Source organism: Sebastes fasciatus, chromosome 2 (genome assembly GCF_043250625.1).
Source record: "Sebastes fasciatus isolate fSebFas1 chromosome 2, fSebFas1.pri, whole genome shotgun sequence".
Classification (NCBI taxonomy): Eukaryota; Metazoa; Chordata; class Actinopteri; order Perciformes; family Sebastidae; genus Sebastes; species Sebastes fasciatus.
Window position 1 is genome coordinate 41507638 of NC_133796.1, and position 17473 is coordinate 41525110.

A 17473-nucleotide genomic window follows, 5' to 3' on the forward strand; every position below is an offset into this window, starting at 1 on the left:
ATTTATCCTGGTGTCTTATCTGTTCAGTCAGCAGTCACTCCGATCAGAAACCAATGTGTTTTTTACAGTTAGTCCATGATTTTATGTATTTTGCCTTATTTTTCTTAGCCTGCATTAAAATACTATATTTTAATGCAGACTAAGAAAAATAAGTACTTAACTGAATTCATACCATCATTCAGTTCAGTACTATTGTTTTAACATTGGGATCATCAATCATTTTTATTTTTATAATCATTCATGTGATAGTCATTGTTACGGTTATATTGTGTTTATGAAGACTGCTGTTCATATTGTTGTTAGAGGTTTGATGAATATATTATTGATTAGAAATGGCTGATAAAGTTCACTGAACCAATAACTATACTGTATAGTGTACTGTATATTCATAAAACAGCAGGGAGAGGACACCACAATGCTTTGACATTTTATTTTTCTTGGATCGCTGGTCTGCTGGGAGAGAAACACACAGCAATGAATAATACATAGTGTTACTGTGTATACAGTATTTATAGTGTACATTGAAACTATCACTTAGGCTACTTCTCTTTCTAATCCCATCAGTATGCTTTTTTAAGTGTGTGCTGCACAGCAGGAACTTTGCATGGTTTGTATGTCCTACACGTAGCACTCACTACGTTGCCAGGCTGGCTTTCAGGCTGTACAGTGTCTGGGTCCTGTTACAAATGATGGTTTCCATGAGCACCACATCACTGACTTCTTATCCATTATAGACTAAATAAGTATTTCCACTAGATTGACATGTGGGCTACATCCAGCCTTATTTCTTTCTTTCTGTAGCCAGGTGGAACTGACGTTGGGGAGTGATTTGTCTGGCCGGACCTGTAAGGTAGTGCACTGGCAGTGATTAGTTGATAAAAGGCAGCTGGTGGCGGGCCGCGGGCACTCAGTCTGCCCTTTGTTTCCTCCACGTCGGGCTGGGACTCCATGTGGTTTGAGTGAAGCACAGTGTTACTGTGGGTAAAAGTTTGGTTGGGCTGTAAGCCAGCCCGTTTCGCCCTCTGGTGTGGCAACGGGGGCTGCACGTTGACTGAATTCGCCATCTATTGGGGCAACGGGAGCTGCATGCTGACAGACGTTACCGGTGTGAAGCTGAGGCTATCCGCGGACGTTCTTGCTTCTGAGCTCAGTGTCTCGGAGGCATCTTACCCTGACGTGGCGGTGCGCGCTGGTGGCTCGCTCATATGAGTGAGTGAGCCGCCAGGTGATGCATTTATTTTGTTTGGTTTTGATTCAACTGTAAGTTTGTCCACCAAACTGTAAGTTTGTGGGCCAGCTTATTGTCGGCAATAGTAAGCGCCTTGGCGCATAATCTGTGAGCTTCCCTTGCACTGTGGTTTGTTATCCAACACCAACCAACCTGTTAAACTTCCTAGTGAGAAAGAAAGATGGGTCGTTTAAACTGTGTGTGGATTACCGTCAGCTCAATGCAAGAACAAGGAAAGATGCATTCCCTCTTCTGCATTGAAGAGTCATTGGATGCGTTGAGTGGTGCCAGGTGGTTTTCCACTCTTGACCTGGCGAGTGGTTATCACCAGGTGGAAGTAGCAGAGAAAGATCGCTGTAAGACTGCGTTCTGCACACCTTTTGAATTGTATGAGTTCACACGGATGCCGTTGCGGCTCTGTAATTCGCCAGGGACTTTTTCAGCGGTTGATGGAGCGGATCTTGGGGAATCAGAGGTTCCAGTCCATGCTCCTGTATTTGGATGACATTGTTGTGTTTTCGTCTACAATCGAGCAGCACCTTGAGCGATTCGATTTGGTGTTGTCTCAGCTGGTTCAGTTGAACCTGAAGGTTAAGTTGAGCAAGTGCTCCTTTTTCCGGTCAGAGGTCACTAACCAAGGGCATGTTATATCAGCTGCGGGCGTGGCTACTGTCTGAGAGAAGATTCGGGCTGTGCAGAGTGGTTTCGGCCCCAGAGTTTGGCAGAGTTGAAGTCCTTTTTGGGCTTTGCAAGTTTTTATCCAGGTCCAGGTGGTGAACCTCTGTGGATCATCAGGACACGGCTGATCCTCTCAACACATCCACTTTTCTGATCACTCACTCTGATAGAGATCACCTCCATCTGATGAGAGAAGAAGAGAACAGAAGTCATGAATCAGTGTTTACAGAGACTCCCTTCATCAGCTGTCAGTCAGTGATGCAGCACACAGTTCATTTATAAAACTATCACTGGCAGAACCAACCTCCATATCTCCGCTCACTACTGAATATCTCCAACAGTAACTGCAATTTATCTTCTAGAAAATTCATCAGTATGGTCGTTTTCTAAAGTTTGCACCTCCTCTGGTCATCACTCATTCCAGTTTGCTGCTCTTAGTGACTGGAACGAGTTACAAAAGACACTAAACCTCCACACCCTCATCCCGTTACCCTCCTTTAACAGCTCTTTGGGCAGACCACATCATGGTTACTAAATGTAACCATAGTTCTATGAAATAAGAACCAGTGATTTGAGGCTTCAGTCAGACTGATCTCAGAGCTGTGACAGAGATGAACTGATCAATGAAAGATCAAAGACTTTCTGATCAGATTTCATGGTACGACAGTTTGATGGATGAGGACCACTGTCTCTATACATGTTGTGATGCTGTCAGCTGTAATCCAGCTTTATTTCCTGGAGACATGAACACAACAACAACATCTTCTTCACATCAACTCTAACACATGATGACATGATGAGCTTCTGGCTGATCTGATTGGCTGACTGTTCTCTCTCTCTGTGTGTCGCCATTCTCCTCTCACAGCTTAATGGAGGAAACACATCACAACAATACTGCTGAAACCAGCATGGACCGACTCCGACCCTCTACTGACCCCAGAGTCTTCAGTCTGCAGTGTGGACTCTTCACAAGATCAGACAGCAGCTTCCCTCCTGAATCCTGCAGTTTGTTGTCATGCAGCCGCAGCTCTCTCAGATGGGAGGGGTTGGACTTCAGAGCTGAGGCCAGAGAAGCACAGCTGATCTCTGACAAACTGCAGCCCCTCAATCTGAATAAAGAACAAATGATGTAAGTTTAGAAGACAACGTTCCTGTTTGAAATCATTACATTTTTAATAATGTGTTCAGAGCTGAAGAAGGTTTAGAACGTAGAAGTTTAGAAAATGTAAACTCCAAACACCTGAAGCCAATAACTGTAAAATACAAACAGTGAAACAGAGCTCTCATTAATATTAATGACAATGTGCTGCTACTTCAATAAAGACATAGTGACTTCACCTCTTAAACACTGACAGCTCCACCAGTGGATCCATCTATACAAACTCATGTTGAGCAGCCAAACACAAATAAAAAACACAGAAACTGATTCAAGATTCGACTCAAGATCTCAAAGTTTCTAAAGATGTCAAATATGTCAGGATGGATTTTGGGGAAATGTGAACAAAACTCATCTACAATATATATTTTAGGAATAGTTGAGTCATAAAATCAAAGCATCTTCAGTTTAAACTCTTCAGTCAGTATAAGCATCATATAGCATCATAAAATGTATAGAAAAAACAAATAGTGAATATTCTGATAGCTGAAATAGAGATTATTTATTTATTCTTCATATTTATGTTTTTTTATATAATTTATTTTAACATGATGGAAGTCAGGTGTTGTGATATATGAATGTTTTAAATATGTTGCTCAACATTGCTCTGCCACAGTCAATGGACTAAACCACTGAAGAAGAAAATGGACTTTAGCATTAAGATACTCAGTGTGGATCGGTATAATATCAGCCTTATGTCTGCAGTTTAGTGTCACCACAACTTTCACATCATATTAATTTCAGTACAGAAGTAAAAAATGGTGTCTGACCTCAGAGTCTCCAGTCTACAGTGTGGACTTGCCAGAAAACCACACAGCTCCTTCACATCTGAATCCTGCAGCTCGTTCTTACTCAGCTCCAGCTCTCTCAGATGGGAGGGGTTGGACTTCAGAGCTGAGGCCAGAGAAGCACAGCTGATCTCTGACAAACTGCAGCTCATCAATCTGAATAAAGAATAAATATCTCATCTCCAAAACTCATCTACAGTATATATTTTAGGAATAGTGGAGTCATAAAATCAAAGCATCTTCAGTTTAAACTCTTCAGTCAGTATAAGCATCATATAGCTTCATAAAATGTATAGAAAAAACAAATAGTGAATATATTTGTTATTGTCTGATTGCTGAAATAGAGATTATTTATTTATTCTTCATATTTATGTTTTTTTATAATTTATTTTAACATGATGCAAGTCAGGTGTTATGATATATTAATGTTTTAAATGTGTGGCTCAACATTGCTCTGCCACAGTCAATGTACTAAACCACTGAAGAAGAAAATTAACTTTGTCATTAAGATACTCAGTATGGATCAGTATAATATCAGCCTTATATCTGCAGTTTAGTGTCACCACAACTTTCACATCATATTAATATTAGTACACAAGTAAAAAATGGTGTCTGACCTCAGAGTCTCCAGTCTACAGTGTGGACTCTCCAGAAAACCACACAGCTCCTTCACATCTGAATCCTGCAGCTCGTTCTTACTCAGATCCAGCTCTCTCAGATGGGAGGGGTTGGACTTCAGAGCTGAGACCAGAGAAGCATAGCTAATCTTTGACAACTTGCAGCTCATCAATCTGAATAAAGAATAAATGATGAAGATAAAAATCAGTTAATAATCCAATCAGATGTGTTCAGGTTTTAAATGTGTAGCTCAACATTACTATGTCCTAATCAATGATCTTTTCCCTAAAATGAGTAGAGTGACTTTGTCATTGTGTTATTGTGGATCATCATAATGTCAGCCTTCTATAGACATCATCCAAATGTCACCACGACATTCATACACCTATTCATGTCAACACACATCAATAACATGCTGCTGATCTCACTCAAGTCTGGAATTAGAGGATCAATATCAAATCAGACTTGTTGGACTTCATTATTTCATTTATTACATGGCCTTCTTCTCACTGTGTCTGGTAGCTCAGCAGGTTTATGTCATTTACAGGAAAGGTCCACATTTGTTCAAGTGTGTCTATAAACAACAGCCACATGTCATATGTACATTAAAAGAAATCAAGTGGGTGTTTACTAGGGCTGGGACGATTCTACTATCCCCTGATTCGATATGTGTTTTGATTTTTAAGTATTGTGATTCGATTTCGCAATCTATTGTGATTTTTGTTAACTTTAACACTAGACTATTGAAAAACATTGAATCATACACTTCTAGGGACTTTTACTTTGGAAAACCTTTAAATGAATCAAGTAAAAATGTTTGATTTTTAGCATGTATGTAGTCAGAGATGTCCTGAAGTCAAATATATCAGTCATTGTCAGGAATTATTTATTACATTTTTTCCAACAACCCCAAAATCAAAGAATAAAGACATTTCCTTCACAAATTAGTGATATTTTCTTTTTAATTTATAAGTGACATGTAATATTTTATACTTCTGGTGAATATAATCCAATCAATCTTATTTCCATATATGTATTTTGTATATACAGTTCCCTTTGTTAACACCTTATTTTGAAAAGCGGATGTAGTCCCATGTGTCTACTTCCTCTAACTTCTCCGAGGTGGTCTCTAGCTCTCCCGTCAGCTCCGTTCTCTTTATCCATCCATGATCAGCTCCATCGGGGCTGTTTGAATGCATTTAACATAAATGTCAGTATATGGGTGCTCTACAGTTGTAGCGCCGGCCCATCTGACCACGGAGACGAGAGCCATGGCCGGCTCGACCGCACATTACCACGATATGATAACGTTTTCTGTCTGTGACAGAGCTAGCATGCAGCTTTAGCCGTGATGTCTAGCTCTGCTTTTCCTGCAATGTGTGAAACCCAAAGTGTTTCCATCCTTTACTGGATGTGTAGTGTTTACCACACTGGATTGAAGCGGTAACTTCCTTCTACCTCCACATAGACTCAAATGGAGCAAATATATCGACTCTGGCATTAAAAAAATCGATTTCAAAATCTTAAAAATAAAATTGCAATACATAGGTGAATCGATTTTTTTCCCCACCCCTGGTGTTTACCAAAGTTACAGACTGTTTAGTACCAAATTCCCTCTTTGAGTTACTAATCGTCCTGCAGCTCAACAAGGAAACTGTCAAACACAACATACTGACTGGATAACTTACTAAGGCTGGGCAATATATCCATATTATATCAATATCGTGATATGAGATGAGATATCATCTTAGATTTTGGATATCGTTATATTATGATATGGCGTCAGTGTCATCTTTTCCTGGTTTTAAAGGCTACATTACAGTAAAGTGATGTAATTTTCCGAACTTACCAGACTGTTCTAGCTGTTCTATTATTTGTCATATACACTTAGTCATGAGATCCACATTACTGATGATTATTTATCAAAATCTCATTGTGTAAATATTTCGTGAAAGCACCAATGGTCAATCCTACAATATCTTCGCAATATCGAAATCGAAGTATTTGGTCAAAAATATTGTGACATTTGATTTTCTCCAAGTCACCCAGCCCTAATACATCTAATTCAGACTGCTGAAGCCTCCAATTAGTTTAAGATTAACTTCACAGGTCATTTTACACAGAACAACAGAACTGTGGATTTAGTCCTCATCTCGTAACACTCAGGTTAAATGGGGATGGCTTCACAGACAGAAGGAATGATGACAGACATCAATAACTCTTTGAATGTACATATGAACATGTGAGTATTGTATTAAGATAGACCTACAAAAAATTTGAACCTGCAAAGATGTTTCTGATGCAGAATATTTATTTGGTTTTTGTTGTAATCTAAATGTCTGCGGCTTTAAATAATTAGACAATGCTGACATGAAAACAGAGCACAGTTAGATCTGCTGTCAAAAAGAACGTGGGAATAACTTAGAACCATAGAAACCTCTAATTTGATGGTGTCGTTCATAATCATCACTTATGTGCTTTTAAGTTGGTGCAATACGTGTTTGTGAGAGTGCTGCACCTTTAGACATGTTCAAATAAAGCGCTACAGGAATGAGTCCTAAATCCCAGAAATGAGTTAGCATTTTAACACTTCCTGTTCCCTCGTCTGGAAGTCAATGGGTTTTTAGTTAGATGCCTGAAATAAGGTCTGTGGTTAAAGGTCCAGTGTGTAGGATCTGGCAGGATCTTGCAGTATCTAGCGGTGACGTAAGGAGATTGCAACCAACTGAAGCCTCTCCTGTGTGCCATGCATGTGGGAGAGCTACGGTGGCTGACGTGAAAATGTGAAAGTCCCTCTCTAGAGCCATCTGGAGCAGAGTCAGTGTGTAGAGAGTGTGTGTACAAACTACATAAACTACAGTCAGTGAACTGACCTCAGAGTCTCCAGTCTACCATTTTGATTCTCCAGTCCAGCAGACAGCAGCTTCACTCCTGAATCCTGCAGGTAATTCTCACTCAGGTCCAGCTCTCTCAGATGGGAGGGGTTTGACTTCAGAGCTGAGGCCACAACTTCACAGTGAGTATCTGGGAGTCCACAGCCAGAAAGTCTGTCATGACACAAAAATGACAAAATATGTTATTATGAAAGAGGACAGTTTATATTTACTTCATGCATTTGATGACTAAACAGTTTGATATATACTTCTTTGATTAACATTTGCTCCTCACATCAGTGGTTCAGCTAATCTTATCTCACTGTTTGACATGAAACAATAATTCTCATCACTCTCTCTCAAACCTACAGACTTTTAATTTTTGTTTTCCTTTAATCTTTCAGATGAAGAGAGAGAAAATATAGTTACATTGAGGCTTCCATAATATCCAGTCTGTCAGTGTGATCTGATCCCAGGTCTGTCTCCACAAAGTTAGCATGAGGCCCTCTTGATTAGAAAAGCATTTTTAAAACTCTGTGAATAAGTTATAATAATACAGTTGAGAAAGTTGACCTCTCTTTGCTGCTACCTGCTGCTTTCAGGTTCACGTCCATAAATGGGAACATTTAGTGACTGCTGCCAAACGGTAGAGAAATTAAACAAATCACGTAATAATATTAGACCTGTACATAATTAAACATTCATATAACTAGATATTTTGATGACTGCATGGCATTTCGTCATTAACACTCTTTTCTGAGTATCAAACGTATTCAGCTTACAAACACAATTAATGAACCAATAAGGTTGCATTATTTTAAACATAATATCACCAGAAAGATGTTATCAGTGTATCAGCATTAAAAACACAACATTGATCTTTTGCGTGTATAAGATCTCTTAAAAAGTCTGAATTCTACCATTCTGCTGTCATATATTCTCCCTCTCTGTAAATAGCAAACCAGTTGCAAGACACCTGGGTGTTGTATTTGATACAACACTTTATTTTGAGGCACAAATAAAATGGGTAGTGCAATCTTGCTTCATGCATCTCAGAAACATTTCTAAAATAAAATCATTTTTATCAAGTCATGACCTCAATAGAGTAGTCAACGCTCTCATCTGCTCCCGTTTAGACTACTGCAAAGCCCTTTATTCTGGTCTCAGCCAAACTTCATTACATCGCCTGCAACTAAATTAGTCCAAAACGCAGCTGCTACACTGATTACGGGTACGAGGACATTTGAGCATATCACTCCGGTTTTAGCTGCACTTCACTGGCTGCCTGTCGAATTTAGAATTGATTTTAAGATTTTATTATTAACTTTTAAAGATCTGCATGGTTTGGCACCAAGCCACATCACTGAGCTCGTTACACCCTATGTGCCACCGTGTAACCTGAAGTCCTCTGACTTGGCTCTACTGGCTATACCCAAGTCTAGGTTGGTGACTAAGGGAGGCAGGGCCTTTGCCATCAATGCCCCAAGACTGTGGAACAGCCTACCTCAGGACCTCAGGATAGCTAGCTCTATTGCCAATTTTAAATATCTTTTAAAAACCTATTTTATAAAAAGGCTTTTTTAACTCCGTAAGGCAACAGCTTGGTGCACCTTTTCCACACCTTTTATTGTCCTCTTTTGGCATACTGTATTTATACAGTACCACTGGTTACAGGTTTTATTTTTTCTCATTATTTGGTCTTTATGTTTTGTTCTTTTATTGTTGTTTTTATTTTGTCTGTATTTCATTGTATCTGTGCAAGCACTTTGTAACTATGTTAAGGTGCTATACAAATAAAGATTATTGTGATTATTATTATATTCATCAGACTCTGTTATTGGTCGAAGCTGTGTATTTCCGTCTTTTCTGAAGCTGTCCAAGCATCTCCTGAAAAACACATAATCCACCAAAGAGCTCATGTTAAAGTATTATTTTACCGTGTGTCTCTGTAACGAGTTAAAGTTTTATTCACCGTGTGTCTCTGAGACGTGTTAAAGTATTATTTTACCATGTGTCTCTGTAACGTGTTAAGTATTATTTTACCCTGTGTCTCTGTAACGCGTTAAAGTATTATTTTACCGTGTGTCTCTGTAACTCAGTAAAGTATTATTTTACTGTGTGTCTCTGTAACGTGTTAAAGTATTATTTTACCGTGTGTCTCTGTAACGCGTTAAAGTATTATTTTACCGTGTGTCTCTGTAACGTGTTAAAGTATTATTTTACCATGTGTCTCTGTAACGTGTTAAAGTATTATTTTACCGTGTGTCTCTGTAACGTGTTAAAGTATTATTTTACCGTGTGTCTCTGTAACGTGTTAAAGTATTATTTTACCGTGTGTCTCTGTAACGTGTTAAAGTATTATTTTACCGTGTGTCTCTGTAACGTGTTAAAGGGACTGTTTGTAACTTCCAGAAATGCTTGTTAACAGCGACACCTGTGGCCATTAAGTCAACGAAAGTCAGCGTCGGGCTCGCGCTTGCTTGCTCTAAATGGACATGAACGAGCATCGCTCAACACCGTGAGGCGACACATGTCAGCTAAATCCACAATATCACTCTATATTTCATCTGTTTGACAGTAATGTTAGCTGACCAGACGAAGGTCTCTCCATGAATCAATGCTGATCCCAGTGTTGGCTTTTCCTGCCTCAGCCCCGGAGGCTGAGGCAGGAAAAGCCAAGAGAAACGTTATCGTCTCCCGACAGTGCCCTCCGGGAGACACCGGCACCCGGTCGGAGATGATAACGTTTCTCGCTGAGGAGCCCCGTCACTTCACAAGACACGGGAAACCTCTGTTGGTCTGGAGGAGCTGCAGCATTTATTTCTGCTCAAACCTCCACTGTACATTCACTAGATATTCTCAGAGCTAAACTAACTCTCCTGCAGTGTGTAGTGAGTGCGCATGCACGTCTAGAGGTGGAGCGAGACAGCGAGAACATGCGCGGTGTGTGAGTGAAGGCAAGCAGGCAGAGGAGCATATGTGAGCGCGCATAGGATACCGACCCGGTAGATTTATACGTGTAAAAAGTTACAAACAGTCCCCTTAAAGTATTATTTTGCCGTGTGTCTCTGTAACGTGACGAGAGGAAAATCAGTCCGGTGAGAGTGACTCTCTCTTAACACCACTTCGACACAACTCGGCTTTTTCTACAGTTACTGTGGTGTCTTCCTGATTTTAGCAGCTTTTCTCTTATCAACTTCTCAGAACTGAATTATTATCTTTTTCTAGGTTTTTGTTTTGGAAGCCCCTCGTCGTCTTCCGTGCTGCTATATCACTCTCCGCCTGAACTGTTACTAATGCACCGACGGGGGCGCTGTTTGAAAACAAAACAACAACAAAAAACGTATTAAACACTATTTAAGAAATTATATCAAAATCAGAAATACTTTATTGATCCCTGGGGTAAATTACAGTTGTTCCATTATAGAATAAAAATATATAAAAAACATAGATAAGCTATAAGAAAAATAAAAATACGAATATAGATGAAATATAAATATGTGTGCATTATAAAAATAAATGCAAATATAAAATTAACTATCAAAGAAATCACATAAACTTAAGTATAGGGGACATCAGATTACTGTATACCAAATTAATTTTTTTAATGAATAAATTGTTACATTTAAATATTTTTTATTAATAAAAAAATAATTTCCATAAATTCCATGTTCTGTTATCTATTATTCCATTACTTTTCTAGATGTTTTAAATTTTTTCCGTGGTATCATTTCAGTATCGGTTTCGAGATATTTAGGCAGGGTATCGTATCAAATATCAGAATTTTGGTATCGTGACAACACTATCATCCACTCAACTTCACACTTGGTGGGTGTATTGCTGGGGACCCAAGGACGTGCACTATCTTGGTGCAATTTGGACGCGCGTTCAATATTATTAATCTTTGAATAAACAAGCGACCAGCACTCTGTGCAGCAGCGGGGGCAGGGCTTCAGAGCCCAGAGTCCAGCATGTCGTCCACAGCGGGCAGTTCACTTTACAACCAAACTCTTCTACTGTATTTCACCGGTGTGACCGTGAGTAAGCTGTGACCTGTGTGTGTTTTTCCCTCGTGAGTAAGACGGTATTCCCCCGGTGTCAGACTTGATACTAACAAATAACACTAATAAAGTTACCTCCAGGAAAATACACCTATTTGGAAATGACCTCCGCTAAGTGTATTTCACCGGTGTTCCTAACTGTGAGTAGCCGTGACTTGGGTGTGTGAAGGAACTATGTCATGGCAGGTGTGTTGCTCAGGACCCAAGTAAGCACAATGTCGAGTGTGAAGTTGTTTGTACGAACGGTTCTCGAGAAAGCTGCAAGCATTCGGCCCGTTCTGAACAGACATGCTCTGGATGGACACTGCACTGTCTGGCTTAAATCAGAAGAAGCAGAAACGAGAAATCGACTACCACCCCCGCCTTGCCCTCCTCGCCGCTGGGAGGCTGCTTCGCCAGGAGTAGAGTGTGCGGCAGCTCCAGGAGACGTTCCCCCAGTTAGCAGTTAGCTCAAATTCAGCCAGTGCAACCCCCAGCACCAGGGCTCTGATCCCAGGACTGCCCAGACTCCCCGCTGGATCAGCAAACGTTCTGTTGCTGCCGTTAAACCGGTTAGACCCAGCGCTCCACCAGCCAGCTGATCTTTGTTTTTTTCATTTGTTTTATCAGGTTCACATGTCGTCTCCATCATCCAAAAAGATAAATAAGAAAAAACTGTAAAATGTAACAGATATTAGAAATAAATAGAGTAAGTGTTTATTAACTTGACAGCTAGAAACATATTTATGTAATAAACATGTGGAACACTTATAAGAATATTATATTTTAAGAATAATTTCATAATGTGTATATTTGAAGAACTAAACTACTAATCTACACTGATCTATAAAGTTAATCACATCTGGACTTACAGAGCTTTTCTGCAGTTCCTCACAGCTGGAATCAGTCTCAGTTGTCCATTATTTGTTGTGTTGTACTTCTTCAGGTCCAACTCATCCAGAACCTCCTCTGACATCTGCAGCATGTAGGCCAGAGCTGAGCAGTGGATCACAGAGAGTTCCTTCTCTGATCTGTTCTCTGACTTCAGGAACTCTTGGATATCCTGATGTACCGAGAGGTCGTTCATCTCCATCAGACAGTGGAAGATGTTGATGCCTCTGTCAGGAGAGGTATAAGTAAACGTGTTCATCTGCTTCAGGTTGTTGATGATTCTCTGGATGATTTCTGGACTGTTGTCTGTCTGACTCAGCAGACCTCTTAAGAGTCTCTGGTTGGACTCCAGAGAGAGGCCATGAAGGAAGCGAACAAACAGGTCCCGGTGGCCATTTTTACTTTCAAGGGATTTCTCCATGGCTCTCCACAGGAAGACATCCAGGGTAGAATCAACATATTTTTTTCCCAGGAAGTCCTCCAGTACCTCTGTGTTGCTGTTTGTGTAACAGTGGATCATGTAGACTGCAGCCAGAAACTCCTGAATGCTCAGGTGAACAAAACAGTAAACTGTTTTCTGGAAGATCACACACTCTCTTTTGAAGATCTCTGTACAAACTCCTGAGTACACCGAGGCCTCTGTGACATCAAGACCACACCGCTCCAGGTCTTCTTGGTAGAACATGATGTCTCCTTTCTCCAGATGTTCAAACGCCAGCCTCCCCAGCTACAGAAGAACTTCCCTGTCAGCCTCCGTCAGCTCCTGTGGACTCGTCTCATGTCCCTCGCCGTACTTCTGCTTCTTCCTCTTTGTCTGAACCAACAGGAAGTGTGAGTACATGTCAGTCAGGGTCTTGGGCAGCTCTCCTCTCTGGTCTGTAGTCAACATGTGGTCCAGAACTGTAGCAGTGATCCAGCAGAAGACTGGGATTAGACACATGATGTGGAGGCTCCTGGATGTCTTGATGTGTGAGATGATTCTGCTGGACAGCTCTTCATCACTGACTCTCCTCCTGAAGTACTCCTCCTTCTGGGCGTCAGTGAAGCCTCGTACTTCTGTTACCCTGTCAACACATGCATGAGGGATCTGATTGGCTGCTGCAGGTCGGGAAGTTATCCAGACGAGAGCTGAGGGAAGCAGATTCCCCTGGATGAGGTTTGTCAACAGCACGTTGACTGATGACTTCTGGGTGACATCAGCGCCAACCTCATTGTTGTGGAAATCCAGTGAAAGTCTGCTTTCATCCAGGCCGTCAAAGATGAACAGAACTTTACAGACAGTGAGCTTCTGTAATGTTGGATGGAAAACATGAAGCAGCATGAGAAGACTGTACTGCTCATCTCTGATCAAGTTCAGCTCCCTGAACGAAAGCAGAACCACCAGACTGACATCTTGGTTTTCCAAGCCCTCTGCCCAGTCCAGAGTGAACTTCTGCACTGAGAAGGTTTTTCCAACGCCAGCGACGCCGTTCGTCAGAACGACTCTGATGTGTCCCTGTTGGTCAGGTAAGGCTTTAAAGATGTCGTGGCACTTGATTGGAGTGTCATGGAGGGTCTTCTTCTTGGAAGCTGTCTCAAGCTGCCTCACCTCATGTTGGTTATTAACCTCTTCACTCTGTCCCTCTGTGATGTAGAGCTCAGTGTAGATCCTGTTGAGGAGGGTTCCACTTCCTGTTTCATCAGTTCCTTCAGTCACACGTTCACATCTCCTCCTCAGACTGATCTTATGTTCATCTACAACCTCCTGCAGACCACTATCTGCTGAAAGAGAGAGACAAGTTTAAGACAAAACACAGAAACTTATTATTTCTAATGCCAATATAAAAATAATCAATATAAGAACATATAAAGAAGTAAAGGTTATAAAGTCATCATCCCTTCTTGAAGTCAAAACTAACGTCACTGTGATTTTTATATTTATTGTTAATAGTTTTTCAACAAGTTGCTCTGCAGGACCAGACGTGTGTTTGTAAGTCAGAGAAGGAGACTGTAGCAGGAAAGCTAATGTTGTTCAACGTCTGTGGCTCCTGTTCAGTTGAGTTCAATTCAATTCAATTTATTTTCATATAGCGTCAAATCATCACAGAAGTTAAGATCCTTTTCATAGAGAGCAGGTTTAGACCGTACTCTATAATTTAGAGACCCAACGAGACATCCCCCATGAGCATGTATTGTTATGAGACAATGGCAAGAAAATAACTCCCCTTTCATCAGTGTGACTGTCTGTCTATGATAGAACAGTGATGTTGTTGCTTTACAGAGATTAATAGTTCTCCATCAAACATCATCGTGATTGGTTGATGCAAAGATCTAGTGCTATCATAAAAACAAAACATACAAATGTAAAACTATTCCTTCTGGGTTTTCTCTCAAAGGAGAAAAAAATACAAGTGATACAGAGCAGATAGTATCTATGGTGGTGGATATCTTAAACAGTTGTCACAACAATTGTCAGTGTATTAAAACAACATGTCCTGTTTCCAGACATGAAGACATCAGCAGACCGATCTACAGACTACAGTCTGACTGGCTGTCTGCAGTCCAGGTCTTGTTCTGGATCTGGACATCAGCTCCTCCACAGAAGCATGACTCCTCTTCTTCTCTCTGTGGAGACATTACTTTAGAACTAAAATCATTTGTTGATTGTTGTTGAAGAATATCAAGACTTTGCCGATACTGAAGCTCAGATGGTCACAGAGAAGAGTTAAAGTGTTGGTACTGAATTCAGCATTCAGTCTGTAATGAAAATATTCCTTTATTTTAACTCTCCTGCTTTAATAAACAAGAATTAGCTGCTTTTCCTATCTGACTGTCTTATTAAACATTTAGTGATCTGACTGAACTTTGTTTATTAAAGAGGAACAACGGTCATTTTTAAAACATTCACATTATTCTATTCTAACAAGGAACACCAAGGACACCAGTGTTACATGCTGTGTGTCTTAGACTGCTGGTCTACCTCAATATTTAGTCCACTTCTAACCTCAGTTCAAACCTAACTAACTCAAACTAAACTGCCCAAAGTGACTGTGAATCAGTAAAGGACATAATCAGCTCTCTTTGGCCACTTTTAAAACATTGATATTATTCTGGAGGCTATATAACATGATGGGGGGAAAAGAAACTGCAACTTGCTCATGGACACGCATATTGCGAGGGCACGCCGGGAAACCACAAGGTGGCAGCGGCTCATTTCTCTCCGTTACAGTCCACAGGGAGGAAACTGACTCAGACACTATGACAGTAAAGTAATAGAATGTTGGATTAACAATCACCCTGCCTCAGCCGTCAGTTTTCCTCCTTCTGCTCTGTATTTCATTTACCTTTCAGCTTTGGTCATTCAGTCTGAGTTTTGGTCATTTTTATCTTTAAATCAATATGATTAAAAACTAATGTGCGTTTTCTGTTGTTTTTTTTCAGACTTATATGATTAAGATTCTTCTCAACATCTGAAAGAAAAAAACTATTGTCTGTTGCATAATATAAAATAATTTAAGCCATTTTCCTGAGTTGCAACTCTTTTTCATAATCCAAACATAGATGGTAGCCAGAAATGACACTTCATCTCGCTCAATTAGTACAACATGAAGCTGCATTTTGAGGTATATAAATCTTTTAGCAGAACGCTTTGTCTTCATCTTCAACGCATCATCGTCCACCAGGTCAGCTTACAGTAAAAACAGTCTCTTACTTTGACTCTGAGGGTCCAGGTTCATTACTGAAGAGTAGAGGATGACCTTTGGACTGGTCACTCTTCATAGACAGACAGCTGGGTACTGGAGACTCTGCTCTCTGTTTGTACTGAACTCTGCAAACATCAAGATGATTTAATTCATATCACATGAATCTCTTTTTAGGTCATTAAGGTCGCTCTAAACACACAAACTACTGCTGCTGTTGACAATAACGAGGTTTAAGAGCTTGTAGCTGTTTTCTTAGATTAGATTACATCTTTTCTAGGTGACTGACACTAAGAGCAAGAGTTTATTTGACGAAGTCTGTTCCCTTTTAGTTGGCAAATGCATTTGTGTAGAAATTGGAATATAACAGCTCTCTTACTTTGTGTCTGAGGGTCCAGGTTCATTACTGAAGTGTAGAGGAATATCTTTAGATATTGCTAAACTAAGCCCCCGGGAAGAGCGCCAGGATTTGAAACAAATTTTTCATAGTGGATAAAAGGAACGTTTCAGACAGAGGGTGAATACAGGTATATTCAGGCAGACGGTATAAAAAATAATATAGCATTGTCAGGATGACAATGCTATATTAGTGGTTCCCCTGAACGTTTAAATACAGATCAATAAGATCACTTCCTGAACAGATTCCAATCAGCAGATGGATTTATTAGTAGTTTAGCTTTTGAAATCATGCTAAAATCACATATCTGCTTGTGGATGGTTCGCTTGCTTTCACACCAGAAACGAAACACTCCCAGAGTTCGCTTGGAAGCGGACCGAGACCCACCTTTTAAGGTGGACCAGAATTTGAATGAGCTTTCACACCGGCCCAAACAAACCGTACTAACTGTACAGACCTGAGTTTGTTTTAACCCAACAGAACGGGTCATGAGTGAAAGCAACCTGTTTCGCTAGCAAGGGAGTAAATAGAGAGAGAGAAAAAAAAGCATAACAATAACCGGCTCACGGGAGTAATCGATGATGATTATCTCCTTTAGTTGGTCATATATCACTGCTAGTTAGTAATACAACCCAAAGTTCTACCTAAGTTCAGCATCGCTTTAACTGTGATTAGAAGTTACTGGTGACCCAGACCTTTGTCCAGCGATATCTCTGTCAATTTTACTGCTAATGAAAATATTCTGCAACAATTTTGGAATATTTAGCGCCTATTTGGTGGCCATTTTGAAAAATAGCAGCCACGGCCCCCGGGGGCCAAATTTGCAGCGCCCCAATATCTATCTTTTAATTACATATAAACCTACATCTTTGCCAAATTTGTTGCTTCTATCGCAAAATGCACAATTGTTAGAAATATTTCAGCTCAGCTGCCCCACTACCACCCTGCCTCAGTCTACAGTCTTCATCCTTCTGCTCTGTTATTCATTCACAGGAAACCTTTGACCTTTGAGTTTATCTACGAGGGCGTGTGTTTCACACAAATCAGTTTTTAACACGGTGTGTTCATGAGAATATCTTTTGGCTTGAACAGGTTTATTTAAAACGAGTTTTGGTCAAATGTGT

At 40.3% G+C, this 17473-nt stretch overlaps 1 pseudogene; it reads right to left on the minus strand.

Annotated features, from left to right (window-relative positions):
• Positions 1-1992: 1992 nt before the first annotated feature.
• On the minus strand, positions 1993-16074 carry LOC141761496 (NLR family CARD domain-containing protein 3-like; annotated as a pseudogene).
• Between the last annotated feature and the right edge of the window lie 1399 nt (positions 16075-17473).